Source organism: Octopus bimaculoides, chromosome 4 (genome assembly GCF_046866305.1).
Source record: "Octopus bimaculoides isolate indiv1 chromosome 4, ASM4686630v1, whole genome shotgun sequence".
Lineage (NCBI taxonomy): Eukaryota > Metazoa > Mollusca > Cephalopoda > Octopoda > Octopodidae > Octopus > Octopus bimaculoides.
In genome coordinates this window covers 50,578,393-50,592,239 of record NC_142931.1, presented here as the reverse complement: position 1 = coordinate 50,592,239, position 13,847 = coordinate 50,578,393, and positions in this window count along the sequence as shown.

Genomic DNA, 13,847 nt, shown 5'->3' with positions numbered 1-13,847 from the left:
TTTTTTCTGACGGTTGGATGTGATTTGAAGGAGATTTGTCTACTGCTTCAAGCAAATTGAGAGACTGCATAGAGGTTACCTCGTTTTCTTCTGTAAGTAGTAGTAACAATAATAGCAGCAGCAGCAGCAGCAGCAGCAGCAGTAGTAGTAGTAGTAGTAGTAGTAGTAGTAGTAGTAGTCATTGTAATAGTAGTAGTATTTGTTGTTATTACTATTTTTCGCTAGCCTAAATGTCTAAATGTTTCATGGACATGCTCTGGTCGATTGAAGTGAAGCAGTACTCAGTTTAGTGATTGTTTTATCGGGTTGGGAAGAAGAAAAAATTTATCACAGCACCCATGTTAAAAAATATTGTAAATGTAACCATCTCACCTTTTGTTCTGGCTTTCCTTTCAGTTATTTAAGCTGGGGCATTATTTCCTAATGTAACAACCCTATGTCAACATGAATGTTCATGGAGGGGGGGGGGGGGGGGTTCGTGTTAAATACGATGCCAAATTTTGTCCATTTTCAAGAGACATCGCCACTAGTTACTGTTCAAATCTTCTTTGAACAGTCATATGTCTGTTTACCTGGAAATAATGCAATTTTAATAAGAACTGAAATTAGGTTATGCAACATTCACACAGCTCTAGCATCACTCCTGCATAGGAAGCCTATGAACTTTTTAGCCCATCATCATCTTTGTATGTGTGTATATATATACACATATTGTACTATATAAATAATATATTTTTTCGAACGCAGAATTGCCGTTAGATAGCGGAAATACTGAGTAAGTTACCCTTACAAAGTGGAAAAATTTGTCAACAACCAACTATGGAACTCGAAGCCTTATCCGTCAAATACTCTGGGTGAGTACTATATCGTTAAGCTAAATTTCCCACTGACAAATTCACCACCGAATTTAGACGCTAAATACTTTAGTATTATAGACCAACCATGTGTGTATAAATGCAAACAAACATATATATATATATATATATATTTAAAAAATAACGTCGACCACTAACGTGGACAATTAATGCGCTAGAAATAGATCACATCTTGTGTCTATTAAGACCTAAATTGTTCTCAACATGAAATATAGCAGCATACCAAAAACGTGAGCGGGCAAGATATTTAAAATCACCTAAAAAAGCATTATTAAACAGGAACTAGTTTCGGATTTAACAAATTCTTACCATTTGTCTATTCCTCATCAGCCTGATTTGTAATGAACCGTAATCATCAGTATCGTATACAGAGTTGCCCACCGCCATGGGTGCGCGTGCATATGGTTCTGCTAATTACAGCTTAATGGTAAAATTCAAAAGTCTTCGTTTTGGCGCGCTAATTCCAGGAATATATCCGCAGAAAATATTTACTGCATCTTATATATTCAGTATGAGAACATGGGCACTGGGTAAAATATTATTATAAAATCTGGTAATTAGTCATATATTAATTAATATCGATTAATTATCAGGAGGCCAGCACATCTAAAGAATAAAAGAGATTCAGAAATATTATCTGCAATCTCAGGGGATTAAGGTACATTTTTTAAAATAACGTCGACTACTAAGATTAGGGTGTTGAATGTGCCGCTAGCAATATATATATATATATATATATATATATATATATATATATATATATATATATATATATATATATATATATATATATATGTATAAATATATATATATATATAAATTTTGTACGACTCTCTTATTCGTTCATTTTTTCATTCTTTCTGTCAACCCCTTCACACTTACTTCGTTCTTTCCACTCTTCTTTCTTTCGTTCCCTCTCTCTCACATTTCCTGGCTTCATTCTCACCTTATCTCTTCTTTCACTTCACGGTCCCTTTTCTTTTTTCTCGTCCCTCCCTATTCTTCTGTCCTTCTGCCTCTACCTTTCTCCTCTCTCTCCACGTGACCGGTGTTCGGTCAAGCCTGACCTTTCTTTCTTGGTTCGACTACTTCCGTGCAACATCTATATCCTCCCCATGACTGTCATCTCTTATTCCCTGCCGTAAGGCTTCACTTCCACACCGCCAACTTAATTTAATTCGTCCTTAGTCGAAAGACACCTGTTGTTAATGTCCTGTTATTTGCATTTGTATTTGCGTACCATTTCTCTGATTTTGTTCCGTCCTTGTTTTCATATACATTCACTGCTTTCTTCCAAGGAATCTAGTGCTCTTAGCTTAGTTTTTCCTTGGTGTTGGCCAGATTGGAGCAATCTCGAATATAACCAGCCGAAATTGCAAAGATAATCTGGAACTCGACTGAGGAAAGAAAACTCCGAATGACCCGTCCTAGTTTCTTCTTGTCCCTTTTTTGTATCATCTAACTATCTGGATGTTTTGCGCTCTTGTCCCATGTTTATGTATTCCTTTATATATATATTATAGATAGATAGATAGATAGATAAATAAATAAATACATACATGCATACATACATACATAATACATACAGAGAGAGAGAGAGAGAGAGAGAGAGAGAGAGAGAGAGAGAGAGAGAGAGATCAATGTTTGTTTTTATGTTCAGTTATAATAAAAACAATTTTACATTAATCGAATGGGATACGCTATACGAGCTTCTGACGAGATTCTTTCAGTTTTCACCTGCCAAAACCACTCACAAGACTTTAAATCGGTTTAGGTTGATAGAAGATACTAGCCCAAGGTACTGCGCACTGGGACTGAATCCAAGCTTCTTAACCACACAGCCTCGCCTAGAATAAAACGACAATTCGGTTTGATCTTGGTTTGTCGTTTATATATAATGCTTTCCTTATTGATGTATTCATTCTTATTTGAAGATTAAATGACCAATCGCTTTGCTCGTGTGTGTAACTATGGGTGGGTTATCACGCTAACTGCTTTAATGTATGGAGTTACAAGTGTGTATGAATCAAATGCATTTGAATATGTTTGTATGTATGTATGTATGTATGCATAATCTATAATATTATTCTCTACGTTCCTGCGTTACTATCCGTTTAGTCCGTGTATTACGCTGACGCCAAGGGAGGTAATAACCTGAATGGTGAATTATATACAGAGAAAGAAAGAAGGGGAAATGAGAAACTAATAAGGGTTGAGAGAGGAGGAGGGGGTGGAGGCGGTCTCTATTATTCTGTATTTTTGCGTTCAAATTGCAGGCGCAGTCCAGATGTTTAACATAGTGAAACAATGTCATGAAGATTTATAAATGTATGCATTAAAAGATATATCGAGGAGAGATAGTTAAATATAGATATATAAAAGTTGATTTTACACTTTTATCTTTGTTGTGTCGACGTCCTCAGACGATGAAGTAGGCTAGCCCAATACGTAGCTATAGAGGGAGAAGTCTAGTTGTCGGAGTAGTCGAGTAGAGGATTTCAGAGTTGAGTTGTCGATAGCGTAGTGTTTTTGAAATAAGTCAGAGCGTTGAATATTTGCTTGTTAAGAAATTCGTTGTTGATTTGTACAGTTTCAGTGTTGATATTGTTCGCGAGTTGTTTTTTTTCTCTCTTCCCACTGGGGGGAAAATGGAGAAAGCACCGGTGGGTGGCCACAGTCATGCGGCCGCAACTGGAAGAGGAACAGAGGAGGGAAAATTGGAAACAATCGAAATTAAGGTGGAGCCGAGGAAAATGAAGGAATGTGAGAAGTTGCTGGAGAAAGTCGGAGAGACGTTGAAGTTGACGCCGCCTGCAGAACTGACAATCAGTGTAATAAAAAGATCTGTGGTATTCAAAACAATGAAAATTGCAACAAGAAAGATAGAGATCGCGACAGTGGAGGAGATTGAGGAATGTTTGAAAAGTATAAGGTAACAAAAGAAATTTATAACAAGAGGAAGGAAGTATGCCACCGAGGAGGTGCGCTTTGCAATAGAGGAAGAAGCAATTAAGCACTCCACGGAGGCAATAAGGTCGGAAGAGTGGGTGCTTTTGCCTTCGTACTGTGGCAAACGTGTGGCCAGAGTGTGAGTAGGCAAAGTGTCTCCAGAACTAAAAGAAGCATGGCTGATGACAGCCATAATGTTCAACATGAAGGATAAGTCCAAGATATTGAAGGCCTCAAGAACACAAAGTATTGATTACTGGGGATACGGGATTGAGCTCACTATCCAGACAACAATAGAAGACTTAAATAGAATTGTTGAGGAGATAGTGCTGCCCAACGATTTGCGATTGAGAGTGATAGTGGAGGGCAGGCCGCCTATATGTTTTGCATGTGGGGAGAAAGGACACATGAAGGCGAGGTACACACAGAGAGAACAGACGGAGAAGCGGGAGAGTGCGAACCAGGTAGTACAGATGGAGATGGAAGAAAAAACAGCGGAGGGATTCTTGGTGGTGGAAAGAAAAAACAAAAAAGAAGCGGAATAGCGAGTTCGCCGCCAGAGAACCAGAAAAAGAAGAAAGAAGAGGTGGAAATGAAAGCTGCGACCAGAAGGAAATTACCGAAATACGACAACTTTAACACGAAATAATTTTTTAAATATAAGCTTTTCTCAACAACACTAAGAGTAAAAGATGTTTTATATGACACATTCTACCAGTGTCCGAAGTTTGAAAGTGTTTAGTTACGAAAAATTATCAACAGATATGCACGTAGAGAGGTATATTAATAAACATATAAACAGATATGCGGCTGAACTGAACTGAAATGAAAACAGAAATGAAAATAATCGAAATTAGTAAATAACTTTGACTGAACCTTGGTGGTGGTTGAACAGCAAACAGTGTAGTGTGTGAGTGTGTGTGTGTGAATAAGTTTTATCATTTTAATTCATCTTTTATTTCCTGAAACTATAAAACATATCATATCTGTCAAATATATTAAAAGAGGTAAAATAAGCAATATCTTCTAAGTTCATTTCCATAATATTTGAAAGTACAGTTTTGATTAAATATCAGAATTTCAAAAGAGCTTTGTTCTTTTTTTCTTTGTTTCTTTGTTTCTTTTTTTTTTTTTTTTTTTTTTTTTTGAAATTTCTTGCTTGTGTTTAACATAACATAATACTTTCAAATATGCTGACTTACACTCTGGAATTTCCATAGGTCCGGCTAGTAAATGTGTATGTATGTAAACCTATTCATATATATAAATGATATATTTCTGGCCGGTGTTAATGTATAGACATAACCTACATTAAACGATATAAATCGTAAGTATATATGCAAATATATGAGTGTGTGTGTGTTTGTGTGTGTGTGTGTGTGTGTGTGTGTTTGTGTGTGTGTGTGTGTGTGTGCGTGTGTGTGTGTGTGTGTGTTTTGTGTGTGTGTGTGTGTGTGTAGGCGTATGTGCGTGTCATAGCGTTTGTGAATTAACCTAGCGTAGACATTGAGCGTAAAGTGTCCATTAATATAAAGGGAGATTTATAAAACAGTTATCCTCAGAGATCGATAGACAAGTATTGAAGCGAATATTATGTAGATTAAGGGACTCTCATGTGCAGCATAGACTTGTTTAGCCTCAGATCAACTCTAATCGGGCAAACCGGCCGACTCATGATCATACGCCTTCCGACCATTTAGAAATATGTAAAGCTACATTTTTAAATGTGTTATTTCTTTATTTGAGGCGATGGAGCACGATCTGAGCAGGATTTAACAGATATTTCTAGCTGACTGATCGACGACATAAAAACGTTTTTGTTGTTTGAAATATTGCAGAATTATAAGTAGGTGTGAAGTCTCGAGTGGAGCAAAAGGTGTTGAGTATGTGGCATAATGCTCTGAATATATTAATTTCAAATTTTGGCACAAGGCCAGCAAGGCCAGCAATTTCGACCTCAGTACTCAACTGGTACTTATTTTATTGACCCCAGAAAGATGAAAGGCGAAGTCGAGCATGGCGGCATTTGAACTCAGAAGAAATATTGCTAAGCATTTTTTCAGGTGCAGTAGCGATTCTGCCAGTTCGCCACCTTAATTCTCTGAATATATTGCTAGTTTATGATTCATGGTGTAACAGGTTTCATGAAAAAGGTTATATCATGTGCATCGAAGTTTCTTCAGGCCGGATGTCTATGATAAAGTTTAAGTAATCTAAAAATTTATTTAGGATAGAGGTTTATGCTGTTTGTTTAGATCAGAGGTTCCTGTAGTGTAAGAGACTGTATAGGATAAAAGTTTGCTTAAGGTAGATGTATGTGTTTGGTAGAAGTTTGTTTAGTATAGAAGTTTGTAGTATGTCGAAGTTTCTTTAGGACAAAAGCTTATGACACAGATTTGTGTAGTGAAGAAGTTTATTTAGAGTAAAGTTTGTATAGTGTGGATGTTTGTATGACAGGTTTTTATGGTATAAATTTCGTATTTATTTTGTATAAATTTTGTAAAGTATAAATTTCTATTCAAATGCTGTCTGAAAAAAGGTTTGTTTAAAATAGATATTTGTTTGTTGTAACATACATGACTGTATAGTATAGACGTTCATTAAATGTAAAGGTGTATGTAAGCAGAAGTTTGTTTAGAGTGAATGTTTCCGTAATTAAAAGTTCTACAAGTTTGGGAATGTGTACAAAAATGTTGAGTAGGAGTTATGTAGAATCAAATTTGGGTATTATAGGGTTGTGGATAATATGTCTATAAGGGAGTAATGTTTCAATAATGTTAGGGTTCATAAACAGCAAAGGTTATATAGAGATGTATGACAGAAGTTGTGCAGAGTTAGAGTTGTTCAAACATATCCAAGACGAAGTTCAGCGTAGATCGTGTAGTGTTAAAGTTAAGAACAATATACATTCTACAGAGAAAATGCTAGCGAAGATGATGCGACGACGATGTAAGAGTTGGTGTTGAGAACAAAAGAGGTTGTGTAGATCGAAGGTTAGTAGCAAGAAATGAAATACATTGTCCGAGTTGGTTATGGTTGTATTTTTGAAGAATATACGTTGGATGAGAACACTTGGCTTTGTTATTGAGAGAAGGTACAATTCCTCAGGAACCTCACACAAACATAAAACTGCAGTTGAACACAGTTACACAGACGCGCACGCACACAAGCACACACACACACACACACACACACACACACACGTACACATGCTGCTATGCTCCAGCATAACCTTGGCTATGGTGACTTGAACGAAGTACTGAACTAAATAAGCAGCACTCAAAATAAATACACATTCACACATATGCTAGCATGTCACATATACACACACCCACACACACACACACACACATACACACACACATTCTTCCTTCTACACAAATATCACTTCACCATGCATGCGCACACGTTAGCATACACAGGTGTGCATGCGGGTGTATATATGCATGAATATGTGTGCATTCGATTACAAACGCACGCAGCTGCATACAGACGAGAAGACATCAAAGAGAAACCTGTACAGTCGAATGCACAAGCTATTTGAAAAACTGATCAGTGCAAAGTAGGAACATAAAAAAGAATATTTTCCAAAAGTGCATAAACTGACAAACACCATATCCTGGTATGTGTGTGTGTGTGTGTGAGAGAGAGCGAGAGAGAGAGAGAGAGAGAGAGAGAGAGAGAGAGAGAGAGACAGAGAGAGAGAGACAGAGAAGGGCGTGATAGAGAAGGTAGGAACGAGTTAGGGAGGTTGAGAAGGAGGGAGAGAGAGCAAGAAAAGAGACAGACAGAGACCGATAGACAAACAGATTTATTGAGAAAGAAGGCATTGTATGAGTGAGAGTGGTAGAGACAATTAATTAGAGGAAAAAAGAGAAAATGTTTAGGAGTAAAAGAGAGTATTGGTGGAAGAAGAAGCGAGAGGATGTACTGGTGCAGCGCGTACAAAAGAGAGATAGGGAAATAGAGAATAAAATAATGCGAAAGAGAATGTTTCTGATATATATATATATATATATATATATATATATATATATATATAGAGAGAGAGAGAGAGAGAGAGAGAGAGAGAGAAAGAGAGAAAGAGAGATAGAGGGCATATGTGTGCATGTGTATGTGTGTATATGCATGTGTGTGCGTGTGTTGAAAGATTGAAAGAGAAGAAACAGAAAATTAGTGACAAATGGAATCAGAGATTCGCCAGAGAACATTGTATGTATATATGTATGTATGTATGTATGTATGTATGTATGTATACATGCCTGCATGCATGTATGCATGTATGTATGTACGGATGTATGTAAATATATATGTCTGTGTGTGTATGTGTGTGTGTGTGTGTGTGCTGGAAGAGAGGGAGAGAGAGAGAGAGAGAGAGAGAGAGAGAGAGAGAGAGAGAGAGAGAGAGAGAAAATGAGTGGGAACAAACGTTATAATGGTATTAATATTATTGTTTTTGTTGTTTACCTGCCCAAATCCAATTTAGGTCCTCCTTCATCGAACAGTAGACCTATTAATAAACATATTCCAACCATCAACGTCCTGTATTATTTTTAAGATACAGTGTGTATCTGGGATCACGTTAATTCAATGTATTCTTCCTTTTTTGCAACAATAGGTGAGATTCTTGAGATATCTGGTTACTATTTCGAGCTGGTTGAACAATCGAAATAGCTGCTGTTGGTGCTGTTGTTTTTATTTTGGTTACTGCTCAGCACTAATTTACCAAATCTGAGATTAAAGCCGCTCCAGCTATGACTATTCCATCTTTTTTATGTACTACAGTTACATAGCTTGAGTGCGTATCAGCCGAGTAAGCCCTTGAGTATTCTGGCCCACTACCACTATACAGGCTTACACAGCAGACCCCAAAGTGTCACCTAGGGTGAACCTCCCCACTGTTTCCTACTCTCCTCTCTGCCTCCAGACTCTTCATGCCCCCTCCCTGTTTTCTACTCCCTGCGTCCCCCGCAGGTATGCTACTGATGTGCAAAGAAATTTGGACTACATTAGCTATTGGTTCCTTGTGATCCGAGAAAGACTGAGCTGGTATTTTTCGCTGATCGGAAGTCTAATATTGGCTCCAAGAAAATACCCGTAGGTTCTGTGTGGAAGCGGGTATGGTATGCCAGGTGGAAGCGAATGTGATGTAGTGGATAGAAGTGCAACAGGTTTGAAATTTGCAATTACCTTTGGTAATGATTACCCTTGCAGTGTTAGATGTGAGGCAGATAAGCAAGAAGTTATTTAAAACGTTCTAGCTGTTGTTCTTAAACCACCGCTCAGATCTGTTACAATAAAGCTATGAACAAAGACTTCTCAAACATGATCGTTCCGTCTTGCTTTTTAACAGGTGCAGGTATAGATAGACGAAGGCACACATGGCTATTGCTACGTTCGACAAAGGAGACCGATAGAATAAGCACGAGATTTAAGAAATATGTATTGGTGTCGACTTGTTCGACTAAACCCTTCAGGCAAGATCGTCGTCAGGAATGGTCACACTGGACAGTTGCCCAGGGGCTTCGTGAGGTGTAGGGGCCCAATTCTGATTTACGTATGCTGTGGTTTACTGTCAATAAATATATATACTACAGGGCCTCATGCATTGATTTTACTCGGGGTCTACAATGTTCATTAACACAGCTTTATTTCCAAGGCAGTGTCCCGGCATGGTCGCAGTCTAATGAGTGAAACAAGTAAAACATAAAAGACAAAATAGGGCATGTAGGAGCAGATTATCGAATTTGTCTCCGTTTAACACAGATACGGTTGGAGAGGAGGAGATGAGCTCTTCTAATGACGGTGACGTGGTACCTGCAGTTGTTATTGGCACTCCGTCGCTTACGACGTCGAGGGTTCCAGTTGATCCGATCAACGGAACAGCCTGCTCGTGAAATTAACGTGCAAGTGGCTGAGCACTCCACAGACACGTGTACTATTAACGTAGTTCTCGGGGATATTACAGGCACAACAGAAACAGGAACTAAGAGAAAGTTGTGGTGGAAGAGTACAACAGGGTTCGCCACCATCCCCTGCCGGAGCCTCGTGGAGCTTTTAGGTGTTTTCGCTCAATAAACACTCACAACGCCCGGTCTGGGATTCGAAACCGCGATCCTATGACCGCGAGTCCGCTGCCCTAACCACTGGGCCATTGCGCCTCCAAGGTACCTGCAGTAGCGTAATGTAAATGGTATTGAAAGTGGCGGTGTTGTTACTGCTGCTGTTGCTGCTGTTACTGCTACTGCTGCTGCTGCTGCAGTTGCTAGCAGTGGTGATGCGATGGTGATGATGTTAGCCCCCAGGTCAACACTGAGCAAACCCATGATCACGAGGCTGCAGTGATGATCATCCCCTCATATTTAAAGATGTCTAAAATCATCATACGTTATCGAATATGGTATTCTTACAATACCTAACACAGTGTATGCTTTAGAGTAAATATGTCTGCTATTTCTTGCAAATCAATTGAACACGCCGAAGCTCTCTGTTTGTTATGTAATATTGTTTAAACCAAACTCTACTTTCGTGGAAATGACTTATAATTAACAGTTTTCCACTCTTCAACATCTGTCTTTGTATTCTGCACTATCAAATACTGCGCTATCCAATAGAAGACCTTACTGATGAAAATCAGCAATAGAGTTTCGATTTGTCCATTCTTTCTTTTTTTAAAAGACAATGATAGTATACGTTGAAGGGAATTTGGATGCTAATTTTAGCAGGTAGAACAACCACTTAGACGTTCGTGGTTTATGCTATTGTCAAACCTGATTAAGCAAATTTACGATCACTTTTTAGGACAGTCATGGACAAATGCCAATCGCGGCACTTTCTGAATGGCTTTACTAACGAAAAATTACCTTGAATGTTTTCAGTAATATATTGTAGTTCAGCTGATGATGACTCATGTCTCACGCGGCCCGCTTTTCGAAAAAGGTTGCATATGGTTGTTTTTTGAGGTGTGTAGGACTTACAATATCCAATGTTTTTTTCCTTTCTCATGACGTCAGGGTACGTTCTGAGGTTGATTTAGTTGCTATTTCTCGCAGGTAAACCGATCACATACAAGCAAGAAGTTTTTATTTGTAACGTCTATTAGTGGCCATGATGTCGAAGGCGTAGTGAAGGACAAAACGGTTGACTCGTCTGTTTAATAATAAAAAATAATACTTGATAGAAGAAACGTGATGGATGAAACGAATAAAATCGATCACATAATAAATAAATAACTAACAAAACTGACACAAATGAGTTAATGGTGCTTGTTTCCTAAGTGATATTAGGTTCAAGCTATGTCGGAAATACTAAGAGTATCTTCAATTATTTACTTATGCATGTTTCTATTGATTTTCTTTCAAATTTACAGTCCTTGAATCTTGCGTAAAAAGCTTAAAAAGCTTAGCCGTCACTTGCAAACGAGTGTGACCTGGTAGCGTGTACCATGTTTTTGCTAATTGTTTTAGGTGCCTCTGTAGTCGTGAACAGATATGGAGACCGTCAATTTTGAGCAATGGAACAAGCGGTGATATGACAGCTGGAAGAGCGAAAGGGCTGCATCAGCAATCGGCTGGTAGTCGTTTTCTAGCTGAATAGATTGAAGCAACGTGAAACTATGTACCTTGATCACGGATACAACGTGTAACGGTCTAGGAATTCAACCCATGATCTTATGTCCGTGAGCCCTACACTCAAACCACTAAGCTATTCTCGTTCACAAAATGTCATTCTAAAAGAAGTCTCCAGTGAAGATCGAACACACGACGCCTGGTTTACAAGACCAGTACTCAAACATTGACATTAAAAAAATGTCTGGAAGTGGGTACCTTTTCCTTCCTTTCTCTTTTTTTATATGCCTTCACCTAAGATCACCAAAGATCTCTTATGAGCTTTCATGCTATTTCTGTTTATCAAATTTTATTCATAAGGATTTCGTGGAGCCAAGGCTATTGTAGAAAACATATCGAAAAGGTGTCGCGCAGCTGGAATTGAACCACGGATCATGTAATTACGAAATGATCGCCTCAGTCACACTGTCATACCCGCGTCTAAGGATGATGAGTCTAACGAGTCGCTACTCTTCTGCTACTGCCGTTGTGGTTCCTGTTGTCGTTGCTTTTATTGTTGCTCATTCTCGAGTCAGATCTGGTTCGGCAAACTATAATCCAAATTATTCCAACCATGGCCACCTCTTTTTGTATACATTGGGTACTATATTGTCCTTTTAAGAAGGCAGGAGTATGATTTAAGGGAGATTGGGGAGCTATTTCTAGCAGATCGAGTAGCCACATGTAAGCTTCTTTGTTAGTTCGTTCAACATGGAATAATTGTTGTCGTATATCAACCACCTCACACACATTATCCAATATTAGAGCCAAAAGCATCGGGAGTATAATTCTAACCACCAGTTGTATACTCGAAAGGTTCCTTGTTAACTTGTCAAGTCCGACAAGAGAACTTCAGCTCATAACTACAGAGTAATGGAGCTTCCGATCTTTGCAGCAATGAATTGAACTCATGGTTCATATTTTGAATCAACAGAAGTTAGGTGACCTTGGCTTAGTTTAGACTGGGCAGTGCAATGATGGAGTAACAAATGTCGGGAGTTGAGATCGTGTCTCCTCGTGACTCAGTTATCTGCAACCTCACTTATTCATCATTTTTAACATTTATCTCTCATCTTTTATCTTCTACTTGTTTCAGTCATTGGACTGCAGCCATGCTGGAATACCGCCTTGAGGGATTTTAGTCGAGCAAATCGACGCCGGTACTTAATTGTTGTTGCTGTTGTTCTTTTTAAAATTTGGTACTTATTTTATCGGTCTCTTTTGCCGAACCGCTAAAGTTACGGGGGCATAAACAAATCAGCACCAGTTGTCAAGCAGAGAAAGGCATAAATATATACCACACACACACACACACACACACACACAAACACACACACACACACACACACACACACACACACACACACACACACACATATATATACATATATATATATATATATATATATATATATATATATATATATATATATATATGTATATATGTATATATATATATATATATATATATATATATATATATATATATATATATATATATATATATGTGGTGGGTTTCCGCACAGTTGCCGTCTACCAAGTTTCTCACAAGACATTAGTCGGCTCAGTGCTTTTCTAGGAGACATTCGCAACATATCATACATAGAGGAACTGAATCAGAAATCATGTGGTTACAAGGCAATCTTCTTAATCACACAACCATACCAACGCCTATTCAAAAAAACTTACTAATTCATTTTGCTGTACAGAACTTTAGTATTCTGTTTTGTCATATGCGCTGATAAAGCAGCTTTATTGCAAACCATCCACTCTACATTTTAATTTGTTTAGTTGTTTATTATGTCATATTGTCATTTTCCATCTTTATTTTTATTCTTAGTTTCTTTTTCATTTTCTTTTAGCCAAAGGCCTTTCCTTCATCATAAAACACTGACATTTATGTAACGAAACTCTTGGATCCAACGTCTGGTTATTTAAATCAATATTCAGAACTTATCTCGAATTATTTTGACAGTGTATTAAGAAAATATTTTCAGGTAAGACTACAAATATTTAACTATATAATGTGTGTTCTAATTTTGGCACAAGGCAAACAACTTTTAGAGGAGGGAGCAAGTCGAGGGAGCATCGACTCCAGTACTTCTCTTGTACTTTATTTCATCGACCCCTAAGAAATGAAAGTCAAAATTGACGTCGGCGGTATTTAAACGTAAAGCCAGAAGGAATATAGCTAATCATTTTGTTCAGCTTATACATAATTATATAATAAAATATAATTATATATAATTAAACATAATAATGCAGCATTATAAATAAATGTGGTTGTGTAGATACTTGATACTCAGTTATGTAGTTTTGGGTTCGATTCCATTGCAGTAATGTTGGACATGTGTCTTCTACAATAGTCTTCCAGCAAAGTCTTGTGAGTGGAATTTGGTGACAGAAGCAGTGCGAA